This window comes from Rattus norvegicus, chromosome 2 (assembly GCF_036323735.1).
Source record: "Rattus norvegicus strain BN/NHsdMcwi chromosome 2, GRCr8, whole genome shotgun sequence".
NCBI lineage: Eukaryota > Metazoa > Chordata > Mammalia > Rodentia > Muridae > Rattus > Rattus norvegicus.
Genome location: NC_086020.1, coordinates 202,492,697 through 202,518,645, shown reverse-complemented (window position 1 = coordinate 202,518,645; position 25,949 = coordinate 202,492,697). Strand labels below are relative to the sequence as shown.

At 35.5% G+C, this 25,949-nt stretch overlaps 1 pseudogene; it reads left to right on the top strand.

The window, feature by feature from the left end:
* Positions 1–24,002: 24,002 nt before the first annotated feature.
* Positions 24,003–24,072, top strand: LOC120101124 (small nucleolar RNA U3; annotated as a pseudogene).
* The last annotated feature ends 1,877 nt before the right edge of the window (positions 24,073–25,949 follow it).

Here is a 25,949-nt window from a genome sequence, read left to right as displayed (position 1 = left end):
AAGAAAGTATATTAAAAGCAGTAAGGAAAAAAGGTCAAGTAACATATAAAGGCAGACCTATCAGAATCACACCAGACTTCTCGCCAGAAACTATGAAGGCCAGAAGATCCTGGACTGATGTCATACAGACCCTAAGAGAACAAAAATGCCAGCCCAGGTTACTGTATCCAGCAAAACTCTCTATTAACATAGATGGAGAAACCAAGATATTCCATGACAAAACCAAATTTACACAATATCTTTCTACAAATCCAGCACTACAAAGGATAATAAATGGTAAAGCCCAACATAAGGAGGCAAGCTATACCCTAGAAGAAGCAAGAAACTAATCGTCTTGGCAACAAAACAAAGAGAATGAAAGCACACAAACGTAACCTCACATCCAAATATGAATATAACGGGAAGCAATAATCACTATTCCTTAATATATCTCAATATCAATGGCCTCAACTCCCCAATAAAAAGACATAGATTAACAAACTGGATACGCAACAAGGACCCTGCATTCTGCTGCCTACAGGAAACACACGTCAGAGACAAAGACAGACACTACCTCAGAGTGAAAGGCTGGAAAACAACTTTCCAAGCAAATGGTCAGAAGAAGCAAGCTGGAGTAGCCATTCTAATATCAAATAAAATCAATTTTCAATTAATTTTCAACAATGCTCTACTCAATGATAACCTGGTCAAGGAAGAAATAAAGAAAGAAATTAAAAACTTTTTAGAATTTAATGAAAATGAAGGTACAACATACCCAAACTTATGGGACACAATGAAAGCTGTGCTAAGAGGAAAACTCATAGCGCTGAGTGCCTGCAGAAAGAAACAGGAAAGAGCATATGTCAGCAGCCTGACAGCACACCTAAAAGCTCTAGAACAAAAAGAAGCAAATACACCCAGGAGGAGTAGAAGGCAGGAAATAATCAAACTCAGAGCTGAAATCAACCAAGTAGAAACAAAAAGGACCATAGAAAGAATCAACAGAACCAAAAGTTGGTTCTTTGAGAAAATCAACAAGATAGATAAACCCTTAGCCAGACTAATGAGAGGACACAGACAGTGCGTCCAAATTAACAAAATCAGAAATGAAAAGGGAGACATAACTACAGATTCAGAGGAAATTCAAAAAATCATCGGATCTTTTTATAAAAACCTATATTCAACAAAACTTGAAAATCTTCAGGAAATGGACAATTTCCTAGACAGATACCAGGTATCGAAGTTAAATCAGGAACAGATAAACCAGTAAAACAACCCCATAACTCCTAAGGAAATAGAAGCAGTCATTAAAGGTCTCCCAACCAAAAAGAGCCCAGGTCCAGACGGGTTTAGTGCAGAATTCTATCAAACCTTCATAGAAGACCTCATACCAATATTATCCAAACTATTCCACAAAATTGAAACAGATGGAGCCCTACCGGATTCCTTCTACAAAGCCACAATTACTCTTATACCTAAACCACACAAAGACACAACAAAGAAAGAGAACTTCAGACCAATTTCCCTTATGAATATCGACGCAAAAATACTCAATAAAATTCTGTCAAACCGAATGCAAGAGCACATCAAAACAATCATCCACCATGATCAAGTAGGCTTCATCCCAGGCATGCAGGGACGGTTTCATATATGGAAAACCATCAACGTGATCCATTATATAAACAAACTGAAAGAACAAAACCACATGATCATTTCATTAGATGCTGAGAAAGCATTTGACAAAATTCCACACCCCTTCATGATAAAAGTCCTGGAAAGAATAGGAATTCAAGGCCCATACCTAAACATAGTAAAAGCCATATACAGCAAACCAGTTGCTAACATTAAACTAAATGGAGAGAAACTTGAAGCAATCCCACTAAAATCAGGAACTAGACAAGGCTGCCCACTCTCTCCCTACTTATTCAATACAGTTCTTGAAGTTCTAGCCAGAGCAATCAGGCAACAAAAGGAGATCAAGGGGATACAGATCGGAAAAGAAGAGGTCAAAATATCACTATTTGCAGATGACATGATAGTATATTTAAGTGATCCCAAAAGTTCCACCAGAGAACTGCTAAAGCTGATAAACAACTTCAGCAAAGTGGCTGGGTATAAAATTAACTCAAATAAATCAGTTGCCTTCCTCTATACAAAAGAGAAACAAGCCGAGAGAGAAATTAGGGAAACGACACCCTTCATAATAGATCCAAATAATATAAAGTAACTCGGTGTGACTTTAAGCAAGCAAGTAAAAGATCTGTACAATAAGAACTTCAAGACACTGAGGAAAGAAATTGAAGAAGACGTCAGAAGATGGAAAGATCTCCCATGCTCATGGATTGGCAGGATTAATATAGTAAAAATGGCCATTTTACCAAAAGCGATCTACAGATTCAATGCAATCCCCATCAAAATACCAATCCAATTCTTCAAAGAGTTAGACAGAACAATTTGCAAATTCATCTGGAATAACAAAAAACCCAGGATAGCTAAAGCTATCCTCAACAAAAAAAGGACTTCAGGGGGAATCACTATCCCTGAACTCAAGCAGTATTACAGAGCAATAGTGATAAAAACTGCATGGTATTGGTACAGAGACAGACAGATAGACCAATGGAATAGAATTGAAGACCCAGAAATGAACCCACACACCTATGGTCACTTGATTTTTGACAAAGGAGCCAAAACCATCCAATGGAAAAAAAGATAGCATTTTCAGCAAATGGTGCTGGTTCAACTGGAGGGCAATATGTAGAAGAATGCAGATCGATCCATCCTTATCACCCTGTACAAAGCTTAAGTCCAAGTGGATCAAGGACCTCCACATAAAACCAGACACACTCAAACTAATAGAAGAAAAACTAGGGAAGCATCTGGAACACATGGGCACTGGAAAAAATTTCCTGAACAAAACACCAATGGCTTATGCTCTAAGATCAAGAATCGACAAATGGGATCTCATAAAACTGCAAAGCTTCTGTAAGGCAAAGGACACTGTGGTTAGGACAAAACGGCAACCAACAGATTGGGAAAAGATCTTTACCAATCCTACAACAGATAGAGGCCTTATATCCAAAATATACAAAGTACTCAAGAAGTTAGACCGCAGGGAAACAAATAACCCTATTAAAAAATGGGGTTCAGAGCTAAACAAAGAATTCACAGCTGAGGAATGCCGAATGGCTGAGAAACACCTAAAGAAATGTTCAACATCTTTAGTCATAAGGGAAATACAAATCAAAACAACACTGAGATTTCACCTCACACCAGTGAGAATGGCTAAGATCAAAAACTCAGGTGACAGCAGATGCTGGCAAGGATGTGGAGAAAGAGGAACACTCCTCCATTGTTGGTGGGATTGCAGACTTGTAAAACCATTCTGGAAATCAGTCTGGAGGTTCCTCAGAAAATTGGACATTGAACTGCCTGAGGATCCAGCTATACCTCTCTTGGGCATATACCCAAAAGATGCCTCAACATATAAAAGAGACACGTGCTCCACTATGTTCACCGCAGCCTTATTTATAATAGCCAGAAACTGGAAAGAACCCAGATGCCCTTCAACAGAGGAATGGATACAGAAAATGTGGTACATCTACACAATGGAATATTACTCAGCTATCAAAAACAACGAGTTTATGAAATTCGTAGGCAAATGTTTAGAACTGGAAAATATCATCCTGAGTGAGCTAACCCAATCACAGAAAGACATACATGGTATGCACTCATTGATAAGTGGCTATTAGCCCAAATGCTTGAATTACCCAAATCCCTAGAACAAACGAAACTCAAGAGGGATGATCAAAATGTGAATGCTTCACTCCTTCTTTAAATGAGGAAAAAGAATACCCTTTGCAGGGAAGGGAGAGACAAAGATTAAAACAGAGACTGAAGTAACACCCATTCAGAGCTTGCCCCACACATGGCCCATACATATACAGCCACCCAATTAGACAAGATGGATGAAGCAAAGAAGTGCAGGCTGACAGGAGCAGGATATAGATCGCTCCTGAGAGACACAGCCAGAATAAAGCAAATACAGAGGCGAATGCCAGCAGCAAACCACTGAATTGAGAATAGGACCCCTGTTGAAGGAATCAGAGAAAGAACTGGAAGAGCTTGAAGGGGCTCGAGACCCCAAAAGTACAACAATGCCAAGCAACCAGAGCTTCCAGGGACTAAGCCACTACCTAAAGACTATACACGAACTGACCCTGGACTCTGACCTCATAGGTAGCAATGAATATCCTAGTAAGAGCACCAGTGGAAGGGGAAGCCCTGGGTCCTTCTAAGACTGAACCCCCAGTGAACTAGACTGTTGGGGGAAGGGCGGCAATGGGGGGAGGGGAACACCCATAAGGAAGGGGAGGGTGAGGGTGGTGTTTGCCCGGAAACCGGGAAAGGGAATAACAGTTGAAATGTATATAAGAAATACTCAAGTTAATAAAAAATAAAAAGAAATAAACTAGGCAAGTTATTTTGGAAAAATTAATGCCTTGAGAAAAGGCTCAATAGATAAAGGCACCTGTCGTTCTAGTGGAACGTCTGAGTTTAGTCCCTGGCACTCATATGATGCTTCACAAACATATGTAACTTGGGTTAAAGGTATGCAACATGTTTTTCTAGCCTCTTCATCATCAAAGTACACATATGTTTCATGTAAATATATGAAAGAAAAACATTCACCCACATAAAATTGAAGAAAGTATAAATGACAAAAAAAATTTTAGAAATATATTTTAAAACTCACCCAAAAATATCAACAGCTAACATTTTATACAAAATAGTAAATTAGATTTCAAAATGGCTAACACAATTGCCAATCCCATGTCATTACACAAAGGGGCAGATTCAATGACTGTGCACTTGGCATCATTGTCTTAACACAGAATGTGTGCCTTGGTGTGTGGTTTCTAGGTCAGCATTTCTGACAGGAATCTTGTTTACATAAATTCTTATTCCAAATAACTATACTTTTTGAAGAATAAATTGATATTTTAAAGAGAGTATTAAGTGCAGGTTCTATGGGTAGCAGTTCTCTAGAAGACTCCAGAGCTCATATGTGTACTATTTTTGCCACTGAGACATACATTTAGAACTTCAAGTATAATCAGTGATACCAAAGATATCACTGGGACAAAAGATCCTGTGATTCTACACCTAACTAGGAGAAAACAGTGCTCCTAGTTGTTTGTATCTATCTATCTATCTATCTATCTATCTATCTATCTATCTATCTATCTATCTATCATCTATCTATCTAAAACCCTGAGTGTAGATGGCCTCACATTTGATGGTAGCTATTAAAGGAATTTGTGTTGTTCACTATTATTGTTTTTGGATTGACACTATAGCTATGCTGGTTGCTGTATTCTATTCACATAGGAGTAAATATTAAAATTATATTTTCTCTAACCATCCTCTAAAGTTTTGTCATTCCAAAAACCAAGGGAGAATTTATTTTCATACATTAAAATTAGTATATGTAGTTATTACTTTTGTTTGCTAACAAAGATATTTCTAATTCCCATGACAAAATGATCTTTAAACAACTCTTTAAAATGTACATTAATACAATTATTACAATCAACATATGCTTTCTGAGAAATAAGGAGAATACAGATACCACCCACAGACTGGTTCCCAAGAGTGTTTAAGTACAGCATAGATCTAAAACATCCCATCTGTAAAATTAATTCACTCTAGAAAGAGCATTCTCTGTTATGTTGCTGGGAATGAACCATGTATCAAAAATCATGCTCTACTAAAGAACATCTTCATGAAGTATCATAGATGTTCTCCGTTAAAACATATTGACAGTCCATGTAAATACTGTATTTATTAGTGATAAATTACTTTAGGCGATACAAACATGCTGAGTTTGGTTTCAAGGATGCATTTTTTGTTACATTTATATAAACAGGTAGAGTTTTTTAGTCTTTCTATACATGTAATATTGATTTGTATCTGTTAAGAAATATTAGTAAATGTTATACTGGATCACCTATCTTAACAAATTTTTTCTACATTTTCTCCATGAATGCGTGATTTTTCCTGCACAGTAACAACCCACAAATACAAAGAAATATAATCAGTATTGATTTACAATACAGATAATTATGGATGAATGTGTGAGAAAGCTTTCTAATAGAATTCTGTCAATCAATGTCTGGCCCAACTTTCTCATTACATGTTTGCTGAAACTATATGATGGAATTTGTCTGGTGACATTTCAGGGATAGTGACTTTGATTTCCAAGGAAATGTTTCAGGTTCATTTCATTACCTTAGATAAGTAAAAGCAAATTTGCCTTATAAAAAGCAATTACTTCTTAGCTGACCAGGGCACAATAGCAATATAAGAGAGATTTCTCATTCCACTATTCAAATCCTGAACCAGCAAACTACTGTTTGATTTTGCTTTAAGCCAATTTTACCATGTTTGAATTGCAAAAGCATTTAATCTTCATAAAGTAGGTTATTATAATGGAGATCATATTGTATTGGTATGGAATACCATCTAAGAGGTTGTGAGTATGGCTATAATTCTAGTATTTATGGAATTAAAAAAAAACAATGTTAGCTAAAATATATTTATGAACATTTTTAGTACTCCACAGAACAGATCATAAGTTGTCACTGCACACATTTTATGCAGACTTGCTTCTATTTCAAGTTGTTCATTATACACAGGTGAATTAGATGAGCATTAAAGTATTTTAAGTACTCAAATAATGATATTATGATCAACATATTATATCATTAAATAGTTACATTTCTCCATTTATCTTCAGTATGCTAAGGTGCTTAATAGTATATATACTATTTAGTGCTCCCTCTCTTTCAGTGTAAAGACTAAACTAGGGTATATGAAAATTTTTCATCATGTAACACCACAAATTGAACATTAAAAATATTGACATCAATGAAAAGAATTGTGAATTTTGCTTTGTTTCCCATTAGTCTTTGTTAAGTAAACCATGTAAGATTTTTGTAAATTAAGCACCTCTAGTATAAAAATCACAAAAATAGAGATAATGTAAGAAATGCATAACAATAAAAGGGAAATATTAAAATTAAAATATTTTTCATTTGTTAATTTTAATATGTAAAACAGAGTGTCACTATTGTATCGCATATACATATCATATACATATACATACACTCACATATATATGTATATATATGTATATATGTGTATATATAAATATATATATATATATACACACAGGATATGTATATATTATAGTGCACTACTGTAGCACTTGCTACCATCAAATTCCTATCAACTATTTTCCTTAACTTTCTGTACTGTTGTAATTACAGCTTGAGGCAACAAACCTGTTGATATATACACATTTATTTAAAATATTGTATTATATACAAATGTAATATATATCATAACAAAATTATATACGTTATAAAAATATAAATATATATTAATTTAAGATATTCATTTAAATGTTACTTAATAAAGTACAAACATCTTAGAAAATTTTGTCTCATTTTCATTTTACTGATTAATTTTAATGCATACATTTCATTAATATAAACCATAATTCTGACTTTTCATGACACTTTCTCTTGTCTCCTTTCTGTATCTATACCACACTTCATATTTATCAGTCATATTTCTAGGATTACCACATTAGATTTGGTTTTGTGAAATGTGTATTCTATTGGAGCCTAGTGGACTCATCAGTTTCATTGATTGTTATATAGCACATTAATTTTTTGTATTTTTTAATTTAAATTTTAATAATTTTTATACTTTGGTATAGTGATTTACAAGTCACTTTGGTTTAATAATTTTTGTGTTAATTATTAATTGTAAGTTTATGGGCATTTTGTTTGTATGCATGTCTGTACACCAAGTGCATGACTAGTGCCTGGAGAGGCAGGGAGTAGGTACCCAATCTTCTTCATCTGGAGTTACAAATAGTCGTGAGTTTCAATGTGGGTGGTGGTAATTTAACCTTGGTCCTATGGAAAATCAACCAGTTTTCAAAACCAGTTAGTTACATTCCTTATCCCTACAAATTTAATAATCATTTTAATGTGGTGTGTGGAACAATGTATTAGTCAAGGTTGTCCTAAAGCAGCAAAACTTAAAGAAGAGAGAGAGGGGAGAGGGGATTTAGTACACTCACAGGCAACAGTCCACATAACCCAACAATGTTGGACTAGAAATAGAAGGTCAAAAATCTAAAAGGGTAGATGTCTCATCATAGTCTTCAGTAGATGCTAGGATCCCAAAGAAGTAGCACATAATGCCAGTGAAAGAGTGGACTGGTTACAAAGGCAAGAGCAACATGGCAAAGCACAAAAATTTCCTTCTTCTATGCCATTGTATAGAATTCTAGCAAAAAGTGTGGTCCAGATTAAAGATGTGTCTTCCTGCTTCAAGAGCTTGATCAACTAGGGATCCATCCTATCTACAGACACCAAACCCACACATTATTGCTGGCACCAAGAAGGGCTTGCTGACAGGAGACTAGTATGGCTGTTCCCTGAGAGGGTCTACCAGCATCTGACCAATATAGATGCAGATACTCACAGCCAGTCATCAGACTCCAATGGAACAGCTAGGGGAAGGACTGAAGGAGCTGAAGGGAATTGCAACCCCATAGGAAAAATAATAGTATCAGCCAACTAGACACCCCAAGGCTACCAGAGGCTAAAGTACCAACCAAAGAGTATACATGGCCCCAGATACATATGTAACAGAGGATGGACTTATCTGAACTCAATGGGAGGGGGAAACCTTGGTCTTGTGGGGACTTGATTTCCCAGCGTAGCAGTGAAGTGGAAGTGGGGAGGAACAACCTCACAGAGGATAAGGGAAGAAGACAGAGAAGGCATGGATGGGGGGGGGTTGTGAGAGTTAACAGGGAGGGGGGATATTATTTGAAATGTAAACAAATAAAATTATAAATGAAAAAAGAAAATATGTGTGCTAGTAACATTATAAATAAATCTAATATGTTATCATTGTAAAGATTGAATCAAGTCACATGAACATAGTGGATAATGTCGAGCAATCACCAGAATATTGTTTATTAATATATGAAACACTATAGTTACTGTGGAAAGCAGTACAGAAGTGGTACAGAAGTGTGGTCCCTTAAAATACAACCACAGAAGAACTGTGAGTGGTATTTGATCGAGTAATTCTAACATTGAACAGATCAATAGATGATAGATAAATAGATAGGTAGGGACAGAGGCAGATGGACAGATGGAAGATAAATAGGTAGATTATATACAAGTTTTATATGTAGAGGTCCAATTAACTCCTATATATTCATGCCCATGGAAGCATTTTTAATGGGAAATAAAAGGTTGAAGCAATCCAAATGACCATCATTTGGTCCATAGATAAGTTACGCTATGTGCTCACTATGGAATGATGTATTACCTTGAAAAATAAAGAAATTCGTGGGGTTGGGGATTTAGCTCAGTGGTAGAGTGCTTGCCTAGAAAGCGCAAGGCCCTGGGTTCGGTCCCCAGCTCCGGAAAAAAAAAGGAAAGAAAAAAATGAAAAAAAGAAAGAAAAAAAGAAATTCGTATGCATGCTTCAACATTGATAAACAAGGATAAACATTGAAGACATCATGCTGGGAGAAATTATCAAACTCCAAAAAGATGATGTATTACAACAAGAAACAAGTTATAAATTTTCTTTTGGTAACGTGAAAAATTATGAACAAGATACATATAAAGTTATTTTATAATATGTAGCAATATAAAATTAGTATTTCGGAGTATTTTAGAGTAGCCAAAATATTTTTTTTATAATTATTGAAATTTGGGGTTTATACATTTACAAAATTGAGAAACTTAGATGACTAATTTAAGTTTCATATACTACTTCGAAACTTAATGGAATTGTTCAGAACTCAACAATATACAAAATGACTCAAAGAGAAATTTTAGCCAAATGTTCCTTTCCCTTTTTCCCGTGGGATGAAAAAATACATCCTTGCAATTATGATAGATGTTATGCTGCTTGATTATTGAGGATGTAAGAAAAAGTTCTTATAAATTGTCAAAAAAAAAAAAGTAGCAGAGGTGACACCCACAGTATAGTGTTTACATATTGCTTAGGAACCATGTGATAACTTATTTCCTTAAAATGTGTGTGTGAGTGTGCGTGTGTGTGTGTGTGTGTGTGTGTGTGTGTGTGTGTGTTGGTTGTATCTGTGTCTGTTGTCCTGCAGGTATGCAGACACCTGAGCCTGAATTTTCATATCTGAAAGCCAACAAAAGACATAGGGTAACTTCTGATACAGCTGTTCCTTTTACCAGCTTGAGACGGTTGCTCATTGAACCAGAGGCTGACTGTTTTGGCTGTGCTGGCTAGCCAATCCTGTCTCAGAATCTACCTACCCCATCTCTCCATTTCTAGGATTCCAAGCACACACAACAATGCTCTATTTTTTCTTTACATGTGTGCTTAGGATTTGTCTTCTTTTTGCAAAGCAAACATTTTTACTGAGAAATATCCTTAACTCCTCTTTGTAGATTAATTGCAAATCACTGACCTTCCCGAGAATGGGTCCATAAACTTAAACTATAAGCCCAAGTCACTCAAGTTTCTCTTATGTAGGGTACTCTATAATTCCTTGTGGCCTTTGCTGGTATTTTTCTTTGTGGTACCTTTTAAAAATCATACATCAAATTTTGCTTTGTCTCTAAATCTCTGCTAGTTTTCACTAGGTATGAATAAGTTCTCCATACTCATACTAACATAGCACTCATCGTTGAAAGCAACTTTGTAAAATGTTTTTAAATTTTCAGATTTTCTTGTTGTTACATCTTTACTACATGCTGTTGTAAAAATATAAAAAATAAAATGCTGCCTTTTATCCCCCACTAGGTCTGTCACCACAGTGCCCCAAGATATCTGCTGGATATCTTAAGTCTCAGTCAGCAAACCTCACCTGCTTTGCTCCATCCCATATCACACTGCAGAAGGCTTTTCTCTGAGCCTGACAACAATCTCTCTACCCATCCAGGTCCCAAGGGAGGTTTCCATGCCAGAAGCACACATTCCAATTCAGTGGCAGCCCAGACTAGCCACCCCACACTCCCTTACACTTAAATCTGCCCATGAAAGAACACACAACACAATAACCACTGATCCAATTGATAAGATATAATTGCCCAACTAAACATACAAAACCCAGTACACATCCATCCCTTAAGAACATTCATAACAACCTGTAAAAGTACAGCATGGAATCTTAATGTCAGCCTCCACATTGTCCCGCCAAAGCTTCTCTCACTGTCCCTCCAGTCTCTTCCTCCTTTCCATTCCTGTCTCCTCCTCTTCCTTCAAACTTTCCTCCCACCCATCCTTCCTTCTCATCCAATGACAGGCCTCCTTCTATCCTGTACCTGCCCTCACCTGTATTTTACAAATTAAATAGGGAGAAGATTCTGGTGAAGTCACCTGAGTCCTAAGTGACTAGTCCTTGGGGCAGTGGAATTTGCATCAAAATACAGATAACTCCAGGGCAAACCACAACAACTACCAACTATAATGTCTGATTATACATTAGTGTCATGAGTAATGCAATATTTACAGGTGATAATAGCCGGCACAGAATGCTAGTTCCTTATAACTAGGTCTTCTCTGTGTACTCTCTGTTCACTATGAAATTATTTACAAAAGCTTTTCTCATTCTATGAGTTGCTTTGCCTTGATGGATGACACAGTTAAAAGCCACCCACTTACGGGGGTCACATATCACATATCCTACAGTTCATAACCGTAACAAAATTACAATTATGAAGTAGCAAAGAAAATAATTTTGTAGTTGGAGTTACCATAATGTGAGAAATTGTATTAAAGGGTCACAACATTAGGGAGGTTTGACACCATTAATTTACAGTGATATTTTTATTAATTGCTTAATCCGTTCTGTAGAACAAGTCCTCTAAACATCTCTCTTCTACTGAAAATCTCATGACAAGAAGCACATAGAGGGGGATGGGATAGGGGACTTATGTCTGGGAAACCAGAAAAGGGAATAACATTTGAAAACTAAATAAAAAATATCCAATAAAAGGAAAAGAAAAGAAAAGAAAAGAAACAAAAAGAAGCATGTGTTATGATAGAGTTTTCCTCAATATTTACATAGTATTGTAAGGAAGGAGCTGTCTTTCCTCTGACCTGAATGACATATTATTGGTTTTCCTGGATGCTCAAGCAATTCTATATATAATAACAAATTGCAAATAGGATACAAGACTAGAGGTGTCTATTTTTCCTGGGTACCAACAAACAAAAATAGGACTCGTTCACAGGAAGCTGATGAGAATTTGGAAGTCTGGATCTTTCACAATTGATTTGAACTCCAGCCTCTGCAATTAGTGTATGTGTCTCCAATTTGTCTTTACTTATTATGGACAATATTTTTATATTTATCTGATTGGTACCCTGGTTCAAAATTATTCAACTTTAACATGATACATGACTCTTTCCAGACCTATGGAAATTAGTGGCCTAATAGGCTGTTATAAGGAATATTTTTTATTATACAAGATACAATATTGTAAGATAAATCAAAAACCATCAAATCAAGACTAGGTAAGGCAACCTAACAGAAGCAGATATCCCAAGAGTAGGCCGATGAATTAGAGACCCACATTTTACATACCCAGGAGTCCCCAAAACTACTAAACTGACAAAGATATAATATATAGGCAGGAGACCTGATGTAGAGCTGTGTGTGTCCTATGCTTGCTGTAGACTACATGTGAGCTTTGTTCATGCTGATTGAGCGGACCTGTTTTCCTTAGTGTCCTGAATCCATTTTTGCTCTTGCAGTCTTTCTTCCTTCTCTTCTGTTGGATTCTCTGAGCTTTGAGGGGAGGAATTTGATAGAAATATTCCATTTAAGGCAGTGTCCCAAGGACTTTCTCCTCATAGAGTCTGTCTGTGAGTCTCAACATTGATTTCCATCTGTTACAGAAAAAAAATCTCTTCAATGATGACTGAGTTAGGCACTGATCTATGAGTATAGCAAAATATCACTAGGAGTCATTTATTGTACTTTTTTTTCTTATACTAGTAGTTTTTGGTTTTACCCTAGGTCTCTGGGCTCTCTTGTCTCTAGTTCATGTTTATTCAAACAGTTTAAGATCCATCTAGTGGAGTGGATCTTAAGTTAAATCACATATTACTTGGTTCTTCACACAAGTCCTGTGCCACCACTGCCCTAGAATAACTTGTAGGCAGGGTATATCTAGGTCAAAGGTGGTGGAACTGGATTCATATTTACATTTCTCTTTTGGTAGCCTGAATTTAATCAAAGGCTTGATTATTTACTTTCATCATATCTTATGTTAGTCACAAACATATTTTATGGAGATAACTCATTTGAAAATATTCATCTATAGCCACTTATCCATATATGTATATCTAAAAAAGTACTTTCTATATATGATGGTGACTTGAAAATTTTCTAATTCTGTCATTTTTATTTATATTTTAATGTATATAATTAATCACAAATTCAGTTAAATTATTAGTATTATTTTTTGAACAATTTTTCCAAATTTCAATAGATCTTCATGTTTTAGAGACATTTGTAAATTACTGGCAGCTAGCATGAGCATAAAGTATTTCTAAAAACCATCTTATGTTTGGACATATGTCATTGGCAAAATTATAAAATCGTTAAGTTTTCGTTGTATATGGCTGTTGTCATGATGTTATAACACTTCATTTCCAGTGCAAAAACAATTGAGTTCTACATGGTCTATTTTATTGTAACCAGTGCTGAACCACGACTTGTAGATTCTGGCCCAGATCATTTTACTTTTGCCACATTTAAGCAAAGCACAACTTAGAAAAGTGTACTAAGGTAAAAATGAACTCAGCCCTAAGAATACAGCAAAATGTACAACATATTTACATTGAAGTTCTTAGCAAAGATCATATAGCATCATCTATAAGGTGGTTTATGGTGACTTAGAAACAGTGCACATGATAAGGATCCAGGGAGAAAGACTTGAGTAAGCATAATGTCTGTGGGAGTCAGGATTGGCCTGGCCCTATGATAACACAGAAGCCACTTAGACTATTTTAAAGCACAAATGACATTGCTCATAAAAAAATAGGTTTATGATCTAAAAGCAATGCATTGGGTTTTCAGGGGAAAGAATCTCAGATAATTTAATTCTGGGAGATGCAGGTAGAACATATCTACTCTCGAGCAAAGTATTGGAAGACTGTAAAGTTATGTTATTCTTAGAATTCCAGGAAGAACAGCTGGGTAACCTCATTCCATTGAACAGGTGTTTGTTAATTTTTTTCTGGACTCTCCAGTGCGTACATGTGTATACAAATAATTTTCTCCCTCTACACTGATTGATTTCTTTACATTGAAATTTCTTTCCGAGAAAAATTCAATGACACAGTATGCCACCAGAATCTAAGAATTCTAAAAAGAACAGAGAAAGAACCAATATTCATGTGAAAGAGACTATACAACAATGAGACAGAGGCTTCAAGAAAGCCAGACTTCTTAGCACAGTATCAAAGATGAGCTTTCTGATGTTCAATAGGAATTCAGAGAAGCTACAGTAAGCAAACAGAGTAGAATTGCCAGGAGTTTCCTGTCCTGGAGAGGGCAGAGATAGAGAAGGGGCATAGAGTCGGGCTCTGAAAGTGGCTTTAAAGTCTAAGGGTCTCCAGACATTCTAGCTCTCTAACTATACAGAAATATTGATGATAACTTCTAAAAAGTTCTAAAAACATTCTTGCTCTTTCTGAGGGTAAAAAGCTGCTGGCTTAGGCGATTGACACCTGTAGCCTAACAGCAAGGGATTAAGTAATGTGGTCTTTGTTCTATCTCAGCAGGAGCTGCTGGGCTCTCACTTTCAGTCTGCTAGTCAGAAGTAACAGGAGGAAAAAGGGACACTTTGAAAAGTGATTATAGTGTTTATTACTAAGTTGTAAAAAGTTTCCTATGAAAGTTATTTTTATAAAGGGGGAAAAGGAGAAAGATTTTAAGTGGGGGAAGGGAAATTTTTTTTCTCATCTCTTTGTCCTCAGTACATATACACCTTTCAGAATACATGAACACATGTTAAAAAGTTCAGCACAATTTCAAATAAAATCAAATCATAAATTGAAATAGAAGTTTACAACACAGAATCTTTAAATGTACATCAATTAGGAGTAATTATCTGGTTAAACATCCATCACCTGTCACAGCTCAACAGGTTCATTGAAAGTTAAAAACCACAACTAAGTTATTAGTGAAGTTATGTATAAATAAACTCAGTCAGTATTTTATCTTCTGTCCTCACACCTATAATAAATCATTAGCTCCCTTCTTATGACCTTTGCTAAATTGTTTTACAAACTCTGGGAATGTGCTCTGAGTAGTAGAAAGCCTGGTTACTATCTAAGAGTAATTAACTGGTGACAAATGGGAGACTGACAGAGTTTTCATTGCAGTTTGACAATTAGAAGAGATTTAATAGCAGTCCCACTATAAAAGAGTATCAATAAATAATGATATAATTTTAGGAATTCTTAAAGGATCATCTATTGAGAATTAAGAAACCATCTATATGTCTACAGAGCATCAGTACAAGACAGTACATCTTTATAGACCTGCAGAGATCTGATCAAAAGCGATGGACTAATAAATAGTGATTTTTATATATGTTTAGTGATAACAGGAAAAGCATATTCATGGAAGGAATCTCTCTAATATGATTTACACCTAGGCTTTGCCTGTCAAAGCTTCATCATAGATATAATCTAAAGTGAAATCCTTTCAGGAACATCACCTGCTAGTTGTCAGCTTGTCCTATGGTGACTTCTGACATAGAACTACTTGATCTAACGAGTGAGACACTTCCACTACAGTAAGGACATGTCGCTTTAATATTGTTTACACATTTTAGGCATGACGGGAAATTCAAAGACAGGACAGTGGGCTCATCTTACAGTTAAACTTTTAAATGTAGGAAAGTCATGGAACCATTGGATCAACACAAATACAAAATACTCAAGAGGAGAAACTTTGCACTGTGACAGGGAATAAAAATATTGTACTTCAATATAATACAGTTATCTCTAGTCATGGTTAGCAGAGGACAAATGTGATTCCAAACTGCTCTAAGAAGGCTTTCTTTTTTTCTTTTTTTTATTGGATTTTTTAAATTTACATTTCAAAGGTTTTTCCATTTCCCTATTTCCCAGAAATAATTCCCCTATCCCATCACTGTCTCCTTCTTTTATACGGGTGTTCCCCTCCCCATTCACCTCCCCTTCTCACATCCCCCCCCTACCGGACATTCCCCTACACTGGGGCGTTCAGTCTTGTAAGGACCAAGAGCTTCCCCTTCCCCTGGTGCCCCAAGAAGTCCATCTGCTACATGTGCAGCTGGAGCCCTGGGTCAGTCCATGTATAGTCCCTGAGTATTGATTTAGTCCCCAGGCGCTCTGGTTTGTTGGCTTTATTGTTCTTATGGGTTTGCAAGCTCCTTCAGCTCTTTCAATACTTTCACTAATTTCTCCAACAAAGATCGGTTTCTGAGTTCAATGGTTTGCTGCTAGCATTTGCATCTATATTTGACAGGCTCTGACTGTGCCTCTCAGAAGACATCTATATTCTGCTCCAGTCAGGATGCCCTTCTTAGCTTCTTCAATATCATCGAGTTTTGGTGACTGTTTTGAGCCTCATGTGGGGAAGGCTCTGAATGGCCATTCCTTCAGTCTCACTGCAATAAAAATTTTTAAGAATTTTCCCCCTTTAAGAAGGAGTGAAGCATTTGGTCATACTTCTTGAGCTTCATGTGGTCTGTGAATTGTATCTAGGGTAATTCGACTTTTGGGGTAATATCCATTTATCACTGAGTGCATACCATGTGCTTCTGTGATTGGGTTACATCACTCAGGATGATATTTTCAGGTTCAATCAATTTGCCTATGAATTTCATGAAGTCATTGTTTTTGATCACTGAGTAGTACTCCCTTGTGTAGATGTACCACATTTTCTGTATCCATTCCTCTGTTGAAGGGCATCTGGGTTCTTTCTAGCTTCTGGCTATTATAAATAATACTGCTATGAACATAGTGGAGCATGTGCCTTTGTCGTATGTTGAAGCATCTTTTGGGTATATGCCCAGGAAAAGTATAGCTGGGTCCTCAGGTAGTGCAATGTCCAATTTTCTGAGGAACCTCCAGACTGATTTCCAGACTGGTTTTACCAGTTTGCAATCCCACCAACCATGGAAGAGTGTTCCTCTTTTTCCACATCATTTCCAGTAACTATTGTCACTTGAGTTTTGATCTTAGCCATTCTGACTGATCTGAGGTGGAATCTCAGGATTGTTTTGATTTGCATTTCCCTGATGACTAAGAATGTTGACCATTTCTTACGTACTTCTCAGCCATTCAATATTCCTCAGGTGAGAAGTCTTTGTTTAGCTCTGAACCCCATTTTTAATTGGGTTATTTGGCTCGCTGGAGTCTAACTTCTTGAGTTCTTGGTACATTTTGGATATTAGCCCTTTATCAGATGTAGGATTGGTAAAGATCTTTTCCCAATCTGTTGGTTGCTGTTTTGTCCTAATGACAGTGTCCTTTATCTTACATAAGCTTTGCAATTTTATGAGGTCCCATTTGTCGATTCTTGATCCAGAGCATAAGCCATTTGTGTTCTGTTCAGGAAATTGTGTCCAGTGTCCATGTGATCGATATTCTTCCCCACTTTTTCTTCTATTAGTTTGAGTGTATCTGGTTTGATGTGGACGTCCTTTATCCATTTGACTTAAGCTTTGTACAGGGTGGTAAGATTGAATTCATTTGCATTCTTCTACATGCTGACATCCAGTTGGACCAGCACCATTTATTGAAAATGCTATATATTTTTCAATGGATGGTTTTAGCTCCTTTGCCAAAAATCAAGTGACTGGTGGTGTGTGGGTTCATTTCTGGGTCTTCAATTCTATTCCACTAAACTACCTGCCTGTCTCTGTACCAATACCATACAGTTTTTATCACCATTGCTCTGTAATAGAGCTTGAAAGTCAGGGATGGTGATTCCCCCAGTTACTTTATTGTTGAGGAATAGTTTTTGCCGTCCTGGGTTTTTTGTTATTGCAAATGAGTTTGCAAATTTCTCTTTATAATTCTATGAAAAATTGAGTTGGAATTTTGATGGGGATTGCATTGAATTTATAGATTGCTTTGGCAATATGGCTAGTTTTACTATATTAATCCTGTCAGTTCATGAGCATGGGAGAGCTTTCCATCTTCTGAGTTCTTTAATTTCTTTCTTGATAGACTTGAAATTCTTGTCATATAGATCTTTCATTTGCTTGGTTATAGTCACACTGACTTATTTTATGTTATATCCGTCTATTGTGAAGGGTATCATTTCCCTAATTTCTTTCTCAGCCTGTTTAGCCTTTGAATAGAGGAAGGCTACTGATTTGTTTCTATTAATTTTTTTATCATGACACTTTGTTGAAGTTGTTTATCAGGTTTAAATAGTTTTCTGGTGGAACTATTGGGGTCATTTAAGTGTACTATTATATCATCTGCCAGTGGTGATACTTTGACTTCTTCTTTTATAATTTTTATTCCTTTGAGCTCCTTTTGTTTTCTGATTCTGGCTAGGACTTCCAGCACTATATTGAATAAGTAGGGAGAGAGTGGGCAGGATTGTCTAGACCCTGACTTTTGTGTGATTGCTTCAAATTTCTCTCCATTTAGTCTAATGTTAGCTAATGGTTTGCTGTATATTCCTTTTACTATGTTTAGGTTTGACCCTTGAATTCCCAGTCTTTCCAGGACTTTTATCATGAAGGGGTGTTGATTTTGTTAAATGCTTTTCAACACTGAATGAAATGATCATGTGGTTTTTTTTTCTTTGAATTTGTTTATATAGTGGATTACATTGATGGGTTTCCTTATTTTGAACCATCCCTGCATCCCTGGGATGAAGCCTACTTAATCATGATGGATGATCATTTTGGTTTGTGTTTGGATATAAGGAATCTTTCAGAGCATCTGTTATGTGACTAAAAACAAGAATGTTCCAGGAGAGAGGGAGAGAGAGAGAGAGAGAGAGAGAGAGAGAGAGAGAGAGAGAGAGAGAGAGAGAGTGTCCTAAGGTCTCCTTCCTGAACTCAGTCAGGAACACAAGAAGTTGGCACTGTGATACTCCTACCCTTCAATCAAACTTTTAATATTTTCCTCCTGTCATATCGAGTTCCTTCCATGATGTTGCTGCCGTCAAAGACCAGGCTTCTTTTGTTATGTCACTACAGATTCCTTGGTTCTTTATCAAATGTCCTGAGGAGCAAGTTCTATCAATTCTCAGAATACTAATCATTGATGTTTTTGCTGTATCTGAGAGGAAACAGTAGGTTTTAGTGGGTTTGCTTGTTTGTTTGTTTATATGTTTGTTTATATGTTTGCTCTACTTTAGAGTCTCATGTCTTATAGTTCTGCAGTTCACTTGAACAGAATCACACCATTATACCACTGTGGACGTAATGGAAATCTGTTCCCTGTGATGCCTGACTAACAATTATTAACGGTAAAATGATTCTAATAGTGAAATAACCTACCACAATGCCTCATATTTATTATTGTCAGACAATATTGTCAAAGCCAATAGATATTTAGTAAAATTTACTAAAAATATATTTAGGTAAGAAAAATCTCAACTTCCTTGAATGTTTTATTTCTATTAACTGACAGTTCCTTCTCTACCACAAGGGAAATATCATTTTTCTAGTTTAAAAATAAAATTACAGTTCATTTTAATAAAAGGAAGGGGTATAATAAAACCAGCTTTGGTGATATTAATATTTTGGCTAACTCACATTTTAAGATTGTTTCAAGAATAGATGCCTATAGGGGCTTGTTCTTTCTTAGTAGTTTCAATAATAACTCTGCAAAATATTAGGCCTATACCCTGCTGATATTGTAATAGACTTCTGTGTCACCATTGTATACTTTCAAAAGAGCACTATCTCCAAGTAATGAAAATAGCAATTTTCTTTATGTCCATTATTTTTCCTAGGGAGTTGCTGAAACTAAAAAGCATATTAACATGTTTCAACTGTTAGTAATTTGCTTTTCATCCTTTTATAACAAAGAGTCATGAATATACATCAGAGTACCAAGAAGAGTTCCTTTAAACTTAGTCCAACCAAATATGATTGCATGGAATTCAACATTATGCTTGTTTAGTTAATGCTACCAATACTTTTTGAGACAATTTAAAATGAATAAATGCAATTGACCTGCAATGAAGCTTTTCAAAGGGACATTTAACCTGTGACTCATGTTTGTAAGTATGAACATGGATGAGATAAACAAAAGAGGAAATAATAAAGAACCTGGGAAGATTACACATGACCTAAAAGCACTTAGGAAATGAAAGCATATTAATATGTTGTCAAATTCTGGGGATTAGTCATGTATTTTATGAAAACTTTCAGTTTTTATTTTTATTTTTAATGATTATTTTATATATTTACATTTCACATGGTATCTCCCTTCCAGGTTCCCCTACTGCAAGCCTCCTTTCTCATACCCTCTCCCTGCTTCTATAAGGATGCTCCCCATGCACCCACCCACAACCTCCCTCACTGTCCTAGCATTCCCCTACACTGGGGTATCAAACTTTCACAGGACCAAGGGCCTCCCTTCTCACTGATGTCTGACAAGGCCATTCTCTGCTACTTATACAACAAGAGCCATGGGTCCCTCCATGTGTGTTCTTTGATTGATGGTGGGAGATTGATGGTGGGTGACAGTGGGGGGTCAGGTTGGTTAATACTGTTGTTCTTCCTATACGGTTGCAAATCCCTTCAGCTCCTTGAGTCCTTCCTCTAAATCCTCCATTGGGGTCCTTGTGCTCAGACGGTTGGCTTCAAGCATCCTCATATGTATTTGTCAGGCTCTGGCAGAGCTTCTCAAGAGACAGTTATATCAGGCTCCTGTCAGCAAGCACCTTTTGCCATCACCTTGAGTGTCTGAGTTTGGTGTGTGCATACGGGATGGATCCCTAGGTGGGGCAGTCTCTGAATGGCCTTTCCTTCATCTCTGCTCCACTCTTTGTTCCTGGTTTTCCTTTAGACAGGAACAATTCTGGGTTAAAATTTTTGAGATGGGTGCGATGCCCCATTCCTCACATGGGAGCTGGGCCTAACCTCTACATATGGTTTCCACGGGTTCTCTCTGTTGGGTGTTTCAGCTAATTGTAGAATAAGTAAGAGAAGTTTAAAACAGTTAAATTTGGGTTACAAAAATATATACAATAAATTTAATATGGCAAGGGAATGCCTTTCTTAAAACTTCAGAATTTGTTTGGTGTTTTTTGTTTTGTTCTTGTTGTTTGTTTTTGTTTTGTTTTGTTTGCTTTAATTACAATGTTACAATGTTTGAATCCTAGGCAAAACAGACAATTTAATGCCAGTATAGAATATAAATTGAACGTAATGAATCCCTTCTTTGAGTAGATGTGTCATAAATCCTACCTAAATCCTTTTCAAAAATGAGAATTTTAAAATGAGTGTATTTAGAAAAAAATCATCTTATGAAATAATGTACTTTTTCCAGGAATTTTCAGAGGATCATGGAAATTTGTAAAGCATTTTGGCATATAACTATGTTATATTACTATATATTTGTCCCTAAATCGTCTAAGAACCGTCTTATAATCTATATTTTTGCTTGTTTTCTCTTGTGATATGGGTGTAGATTATTCCCTGAATGACTGTATATAAATGTCCTGATCCATGGCTGGTAAAGCCAATTACTGAAATTCCATTTGATCCCAAGTACTAGGACATACTTTTTAAGTTGCTTATATGACAGATTCATAATTTTGCATTACTTTTCTGAGGTGTTTGAAAGAAAGACATTGGGCAATGTTGGAATACACAGGTTTCTGGGGTTGTGCCTTGGAGAGATATCCTTGGTGTTTTTTTTTTGGTTTGTTTGGTTTGGTTTTGTTGTTGTTGTTGTTGTTGTTGTTGTTGTTGTTGTTTTGTGTCTTGTTTCCTAGCTGTCATGAATTGAATGGATTTTTCTCTCCATCCTCCTTCTTCACAATGTTCTGACTTATAGCAGGCCTCATGGCAACAGAGTCAACTGACTGAGACAGAAAACAGTACAAATTACTCTGAATTTATTTCCCTCAGTTTTTAGTCCCAGCCAACAAAACCTGAAAAGTATAATGTATTCTCTAAGTATATTTTTAAATTAATCTGCATTATTCTATTTCAGTCTAAACCACCTTTCTTAAAGACATAATTTATAATACCTTGTATATTAATGTTGAATTTCTAAAAGATCAACAACTTGAAAACATACTTCTGAATGGAATACTTTTGATTTTAAATATAATTTCTCTTCTGTTTAAAATGCTATTTTTAAAAGACACTAAAACAACACAAAACAAGACAATGTAAATAAGAATAAACATTTTTGCCAAAAAAGCAAGTAGTATATAATAACAGCACTCATACAAGAACTGTATACTTTTTTCTTACTACTTCACTTCCCATCCCTGAATTGAAAGGCTGGGGGATTCATGTTGTTGACATGAAATATCTTTATTTTTCTCCCTGACACGTTTCATTTAATATCATTCTTAAATTTAATCTATCTGATGATACACTTCAGCATTTTCTTCCTCATATAGCCTGAATTTGATTTTATTCCATTTTATGTATATGTCACACACTGCCTATTTATTCAGGTACTCGATGGCATTTCTACTTTTTATATTTAGTAAATAAGGGTGCAACAGATGTACTCATAAAAAGTTCTCTTAGATATTATACCTTGAAATTTTGAGGGAATATAATTGAAAGTCAAGCTGGTGCTGTGAATGGGAATTCTTTTTTTGTATTTTAGGGGAAATAGCATTCTGCTTCCCAATATCATTATACCACTTTTTTCTTTCTTTTTTTTCTTTCTTTTATTGTATAATTTTTATTTACATTTCAAATGTTCTCCCCTTTCCTAATTTCCTGAACATGATCTCCCTATCCCATCTCCCCTTCTTCTAAAAGGGTGTTCCCCTCCCCATCCACTCCCCCTTTCCAACCACCCCCACCCCAACAATACAACATTCCAATATCTCCCCATCTTTTTAGGGAACTATTTCCTGATTTATCTTTAGCCTATTATTGCTCTCATGGGGTTAATACCACATGCCACTTTTAATTGGTTTGCATTATTTTCTGATGATGAGTGGCATTGAGAAAGATTTTGTGTTCTCATAATCAATTAGAGAGCTTTAGAGAAATGACTTTCCTTGGTGGTTGTTGATTTTTTTATTGCTGTTTTTACACTTGATTTTAGCTTTGAATATTTTATAAATTTTCTTCTGTAGTGGGAAAATAATCTACAGATATTGTCTCTTATTCTGTATATATTTGATCCTTTTCAGTGTAACCACAATATCAGACTGCAACAACCTAGAAAAGGGAAGACCAGTGACTTCAGTCCACCAAGCAATGGACAGTATTATAAGACTGTATTAAAAATGAAATTTATGGAAAATGCCATTTCCAACACAGCAGAGCAGAATACAACAATTTCAGAAAGAAATGTGGTCTTTGTTTAAATTTTTGCCCCTGGTAACAAATTTTTGCCCGCCTGCCCTTATATTACTACTTTCTCCATTACAGCTAAAATTTCCTCTTACTTAGGAAAGGTGCCCTGTAGAACATGCAACATACTGCAGCTTCAAAAGCTTGCCACATCAGGCCACAAGCCTACTAGGTCTTTAATCTTACACTCTGTATGTTTGCCAAATCTTTATAATATGGCCAATGCCAAGTTCTGTTCTGAATTTGAGCCTTGTCAGAACACCTTACTCCACCATGTCAGTGGACTAAGTATTTCTGTACAAATAAATACAGAAACCACTCACTTAATGGGATTCTGGGATAGATAACACATAAACTTTTTAAAAAGATATTTTTACTTTTATATCCTATAAATAAAAAGTAAAAATAATGACTACACTTTCAGGGATCATTTCTATAGTTTGTTAAAAATAGTTTTTAAAAGTATAAAATACATGTGATTTATTACTGACTCTAAATTCTTTTCATATTTTACATTTCAGGTTCTATTAAATTTGTATTTTTACTACATTGTTTTGCTACCAATTTGAGGATGGACTTTTATTACACTATATCCAAGATGTATGCTGATATTAATATTATCAAAATTAAAACCCAGCACTAGAATATTAGTTTTGTAAAATTAACAGTAAATGCATGTAACTATGTTGAAATATTCTTTACACTTTGGACTATTAGAAACTACTAATAAGAAAGAAAATTTTGATATAGGTTTAAGTGTTGAAGAAAATTACATTAATAATGCTAATTTCATTAGCATATGTGAAAAAGCATATCTGACTAAATATTTTGTCAAAATTGTCAAAAGAACTCTTTGGTTCATTTTTATAAAGTGGAGAAGTGCTAAAGTTCCTTCTGCAATAGATAAGTTGATAGTTTCTCTCTGATAGTTTCATATAATAATTACAGGAAGTAAGTATAATTGTATACATTAGATAAAATATAAAACCACTGCCAACCTCTACAATGTAGTGTACAAAGCGTCTTCTTTGCTGTTGTGAGCCCAATCAGAAAGCAATTATTGCTAAGAGCCTTGTATACTAAGACCCCGTATGATTATTGGTTATTTGTGGCTTTAGAAAAAAAAACATAATGAGATTCTTTCTCTTCTATTTATAGATATGTGACCTAGACATGTTAGTTAACTCCTCTTAATAATACAGTAGAGTATAGTAACGATAGCAATGTACCATAAATGTTATAGTATACAGAATTATTTTCCTAATGCATTGCAACACTATGAGTACCATAGAAAAATCCACAGTTAATGTTAACTGTTATATATCTAAGCTGGTAAAAATTTCTTTATCATAATTTAATTACATTGCTGTTCTCTTCTCTTTCCTCTGCCTAAACCTTCCCATATATGCACTTACTTTTAAATTTATGGCTTCTTTTTCATTAATTGTTATTGCATGCATGCATACATTCATAAATATATAACCTTTTCTTTTTTTCCCATTTTTCCCACCCTCCCTAACCATTTAATTGTGAATGTATGTTTGTAGGGCTGACCACTTGGCACTGGACAACCCATTGGTATGATTTTCCATGGGGAAGATCATTTTAACTTCTCTCAGCTTTCCTCATTTGCCTCCAGTTCCTTGTATAAGGTTGAGGCCTCATGGAATTTTCTCTTCCACTTTGGCTTGTCCATTTATGTAATCTCTGTTCAACTCAGATTTGGGAAGCATACTGGTAAGATTTGGTAAATGTAGCTTCTAGTATTATTAGAAGACACAGTTTCACAGCAAACTGTCTGATAATCTGGCTCTTAGAGTATTTTCACTCCCTCCTCTTCAGTGTTTCCTGAGCCTTAGGTCTGGGAGGTTTTTGTGGATGTATCTACACTATGGATGGGCTCCACACATTGAATATTGAATGTGAATTTCTGTATAAGTTACTATCTGTTTCAAAGAGAAGTTTCCCTGATGAAGAGCAAAGATGACTTTTATCTGTGAGTATATGAAGACCCATTGATATAATGTTGCTATGGAATTTGTTTTTACATTAAATCAGTGGTTGTAGAATCTTCTACAATACACATGTTCTCTATAACCCTGAGTAGTGATTAAGTTTTCTATTCCATTTTTTGTTACCTTAGCATTCTTAAATAGTTAATTGTTACTGCCAAGAAGTGAGTGCAACTAATATAACCTAAATTTTTTTCTGTCATGCTGTAATTGATGTGATGAAAAAATCAAAATGTATAGCTTGTTAAGTATTTCCTATGTTCATCTGGCATAACTTACTTCTTAAATATTATCACTGATAACTGAAAGTTGTATAGTTTTTTTTCCAGAGCTCAAATAATGT